Raw genomic sequence first — 5,479 nt, 5'->3', positions numbered from 1 at the left:
TATGTGGATTATATCTCTACGTTTCATCACCTCCAGTCAATATTGATGCATGTCTACAACAAGGGACTGAATAGATGTTGGAATATGCATCTACTGACATCCATCTTTTCCTATTTCATGGTGTATAGGGATTATGGACTACTTATTTCCCCGTCACATGCAAACTTTTCAAAGCACAAGGGATCTGTATTTTGGTTTTCCCGAAGAGGCACATGATATGAATTGTATGGCATATGTATATCCAATTTCTAATATAAATATAAATCAAGCTTTTTTTTGTACTGAAAAAACAATATTAACTACCATTAGTTTTTTATTTTATTTCTTAAAACTTCCCATGAAAGTACAGAAGAGAATCTTAAACTAATCCAAAGAAAAACAAATATAAATTGTGTTTCCGCTTGAACTGCATAGGCAAGAACCTATTGCTTCCGCTCTCAAACACAACCTATCTTGTCTACCTACAACTTGCCTAAAACATCACGGGAATTTTATCTTCAAGAAACAAACATCTTCATATGAAATCTCCTTATAAAAAGAAAGAAAAAGAGGATGATCTAACTTAATTAGACTTTTCATTTCAAATGCGTATAAGATACAAATTATAAAACAATTATATACCATTAATCCAAATAGATAGAATGCGTCCAAACTCTGCGAGTCCTCTATGTATTATGAAGTGACATATTAATTATGATAAATAGAAAATTATCCACCATCCATACATATACAATAAATCAATCAAGGCTCTGTCAATCCCTTCATTATTTCCTTAACAAACTTCTCCATGTTATTGTAAGAGGTTCCTCCTTGACCCACTGTTCTCATCGATGCTTCTCTTAGCTCAGTAGAAGTCTTTCTCATTTGCTGCCCTTCTCCCCCCTTCATCAATCTCCTTACTAACTTTTCCACATCATCTCTTTTCACAACATCATTCATTACCCATCCAATCTTCCACACTTCAATAATGAATCTGCGGTTAGTCGGTTGCTCCGCAAGGAAATGCCGCGATATCATGGGCACAGTAGCGCAGATGCTCTCTAGTGTATAGTTCCATCCATTATGAGTCAGAAAGCCTCCCACTGAAGGATGTGAGAGCACTTTCATCTGAGGCGCCCACTTCACCAGCAAGCTTTTGTCTTTCACCTTCTCCAAAAACTCTATAGGTAGCATATCAGAGTCCTAACCATCGATCATATCTGGACGAATAACCCACAGGAAAGGTTTTTTGCTAGCCTCCAATCCCCAGGCAATCTCTAAGAACTCCTCAATAGACATAACACTTATACTCCCAAAACAAACATAAATAACCAAAGAGGGTTCCTAAGAGTCCAACCATTTGAGACAGCCAGTTTCTTCAATCCAAATGCTTGCATACATATCAAGTATTTTATGATTTTGAGATTCTGCAAGTAAACATAGAGGACCTATCGTGTATAAGGGGGGAGTCTCTTGCTGAGTGCAACAATTACAGGACGGTAGAGGTCGTCAAAGGTATTAAGTAAAATAAAATCAGCTTGGAGAGAGGCTTGCGCTTCCCTTCTCATAAAGTCCAACTTATCCTTATTTCGCAAGGAGAAGGATAGATATTTGAGACGCGTTAGGGCATTCCAGGAATACACATAATTATTTTTTCCATATATCCATTTTCTAAACAACTTTCATCTGCATCACAGTACAATAGGATACCATATTGTATAGAGTAAGTAAGCAAGTTGTGTATGTTATAGAGAGTTGGTATGGGAAAAGGGTTCAGTACATAGAGGAATAGAAGAAGTTGTAGTGATTATACCTTTGATAGGAATGTAGCCTTTCTCAACGAGAAGAGGGGCAAAGAAATAAGCAGAGATTCCACAGGCACTATGAGTCCAGAAAGATACACTCGAAACTCCGAACTTTCTCGCGGTTTTGTGTGGAAACGAAGCAAATCTGTCGCAGATAATACATGTGACTAGAGGAACACCGTCCGCATGGGAATGCTTCAAATTGTCCATCATCTTGTTGATATACAGAGGGGTGTTATCAGGTAAGGATCGAAATAACTCTGGTAGGTTGGAGGTGCGCCCATGCTCCGGAGGCAGGCGATCTGGAATTGTCTCAAATGTAAAGCCCGGTAGAGATTGACAGAAACACTGAAGACTCTTCAGAAGAGCTTGATATTTCATTACTGAATATAATTATTTATAGATACATATGAAGGAGAATCAATAATGACCTCTGCCAATCTCCCCCATCTTGAAATGATGTTCGACTGATTCCTACACAGTCACATTAAATTTGCTGATGTGTGAATAGTGGGCGGCATCGTTTGTGCAGTCGTGATTAATGTTCTAACACCTCCCCTTAATCACGACAACTTAAAATTTAACATGCCTGCTGGTCTAAGTCTCAACTAGGCTTACAACAAAACATTTCATTTTTTCCTTCTTGCTAAAGGGTCCATGCTTGTTCATTTGCTGGCCCAGTTTCATCTTCACCTTTCTGGCTTTCCTTATGAACTTCCTCTGCTCCTTGCTTACGTACTTAACATCAACAACCTCTTTTGGATTGGGATGCAATGCAAGATCCCGAACAAGGTAATCTAATTCATGTTCTCCCCACTTTCCATGAGGAACCAGTAAAGGAGCCACCAAAATGCAGTCATCTTCGAACATGAGTGGCCTCTGAACAACATCCATGGTCGTATCTTCCACAGTCGCAGTTATCTTGGAAGCAGATCCAATCAAATTTATAACAATTGGTTTCTGAGAGAAGCAATTTTTACTCTGAGTGATTGCAGAATCATGTGGAATAGATTTTAGCTCGTGATCATCAATAACATAATCCTCAATAGCATCACATTGTTTGTCAAAGATTTCTTCAAACTCAAAAATACTGTCAGACCCAAAAATGTTGCCAAATGGGTTCCTGAGAAAATGATCATCGAAAGGGTCATTGTCAAAAAAGTCTAAAAAGATAAACATATCCGCTGGGCTCCACTTTACCTCTACCACACAGAAAAGAACCCAGCAAATAAGACACATTGGAGATCTAACAACGCTCCCACACAACTCTTAGCTAGGCTCAAATTTTCCTTAAACTTTGGCGAGCTTTGACTTCAGAATAGCACCACTCTCGGCTCTGCCTCTCACTTCCTCGGATGCGCACCACACTTTCACTGCCCCACTCTTCTGATCAGCGTTTTCCAACAATTTCATCAAAGGGATCAGACAGCTTCACAACGCTCGCAGGTGACACACAATCTACGACTCCACACACAGATCGTTTCCTGAGACCTTCATAGGTGTCTCCACTCCTCAGCCTTCAGGCTCCTTCACACTGGGCAATGCGCTATCACACTTTAACTCCACCTTCACAACATCTCCAAATACACAACAAACTCAAAAATAGAGGACTAGCTCTTCAAAGGCTCTTCACACCACTCGACAAAAATAACAAAATCTACAAGATTAACATCAAACAGCACAAGGCTCACCGCACTTCACAACCCAATGCCCATGGCCGGCCCCTTTCTACTAACAAAAACCATATAACTAACACAATCAACCCTTGGCTTTATTCCAAGGCGGACTCTCTATATTCAAAGCATAGCTCCACACTGCTCTAGGCATCTCCACTCACAGCCAGAGGAGAACACTCCATTGTCAACAAAACACTTCACTCTATTGATGAAGAATACCCACAGCTTATACCAACATCTCTCCACACGCAAAACCGACGGGGAGAAATCACAAGAAAAGAGGCAAAGCTCCACACATCAAACTCAGTGCTTAACACACAATAATTACTGGGCATTCCACTAGTCTCCACAGAGTGCACGTTCAACAACGCCTCTTTGCCCAACAGGACAATAACACTCCCTCACGTTGCTCTACACACAACAAGACATCAACACTTCTAGACAACACTGAAGGCAACAGCTCAACGGCTCCTCTAACCACTCAATCACACTTAAGCACACTATGCACTCCACGCTACTCCTTGATTCCCACTTGGATGAAATGGCTGGTTCATAGCGCATTTACACTTGGCTCACACAAAAAGACTGCACTAATCTTCACACACACACCACGAGCAGACTCCACATGCCCTTCACACCACAGAGTGGTCATGACTCTGGCCACCCCCACCAATCCCTCACTACTCTTGCCAAACACAGCTCACCTGTGCTCTGATACCATGACCGAAAACATGAATACTCTATGAAAAGAGCTTGATATTTCATTACTGAATATAATTATTTGTAGCTACATATGAAGGAGAATCAATAATGACCTCCGCCAATCTCCGCCGTCTTGAAATGATGTTCGACTGATTCCTGCACAGTCACATTAAATTTGCTAACATGTGAATAGTGGGCGGCACTGTTTATGTGGTCGTGATTAATGTTTTAACAGAGATTTAATAGATTCCACAGATATGGATCCCATTATGCGTTCTTGTATATATTGGGTGTTAACGAAGGTGATATAGAAGCCTCGCCCATACAAGATCTGAGCCAGCTGCATTGTACCATTAATATGACCTTGAGTGGGGAAAGGTAAGAGAACCGCATGAGTTTGTTTATTCAAAAGCGCCATGGAAATTCAGCGCAGCAGAATCTTAGAGATGGAAAATAACACGGCAACAATAAGATAAGAGAAAAGACAATACATAATATACTAGCACAACCATATTTACTAAGATAAATATGGTTGATATACACCAATAGGCTTATATCAAGCATATATATCAATCACATTTTCCAATGTGGTTGATATACACCCATAGGCCAATTTATTATTAATAACTATATCAATATTAACAACCACATTATTTATATATATTATTATATGAATATCATATTAATATTATAATAATAATATAAACTCATAATAATATTATTAATATTAATTAATTAGATTATCATTATATTATTCAAGAAATAAAATAAAATAAAATAATTATTATTATATTATTATAATAATAATAACAATTATATTGTATTATTATTATAATAATAAAATATAATAGTAATAATAATAATAATATCAGATAATAATATAATAACAATATTATATTATTGTTATATTATTTTTTTGCTAAAGCAAGAATCAGACCTTCTATTCATATGAAGCTAATAAATAGGTTACATAAAATACAACACCCCCAAAGGTGCAAAAAGCCAAAGGGTGAATTGGCACCTTGTGCTTTGGGATCTGAGCCAACTACTTTAGATCCTGGCTAAGGGCCCACAAAACCAAACAACCTTCTAAACCAAACCAGGTGAAATCAAGAAATCAAAAAGCAGACTCGATGAGGAAATAGATACCACAGTGAAAATATTTCGGTTCCGCAAGGTAGATAACCATCGAGCAGTTGTTCCACCCAAAATTCCCCAAATCCTCTCCTGAGCAGGAACGTGCAAGGAAGATATCTCGATCCCACCAACAAGCAAAACAAACCTCAGTCGTAGATCTACTACCACTTGATCCTATGG

At 38.6% G+C, this 5,479-nt stretch overlaps 1 pseudogene; it reads right to left on the bottom strand.

Moving 5' to 3' along the window:
• Positions 1–741: 741 nt before the first annotated feature.
• On the bottom strand, positions 742–4,580 carry LOC149208896 (7-deoxyloganetin glucosyltransferase pseudogene; annotated as a pseudogene).
• Positions 4,581–5,479: the final 899 nt, after the last annotated feature.

This window comes from Pinus tabuliformis, chromosome 1_2 (assembly GCF_031772625.1).
Source record: "Pinus tabuliformis cultivar Carrire ecotype Pingquan chromosome 1_2, CPIR1, whole genome shotgun sequence".
In the NCBI taxonomy this organism is placed as follows: domain Eukaryota; kingdom Viridiplantae; phylum Streptophyta; class Pinopsida; order Pinales; family Pinaceae; genus Pinus; species Pinus tabuliformis.
Note: the sequence above shows the minus strand (reverse complement) of the source record. Positions and strands in the feature narration are given on the sequence as shown.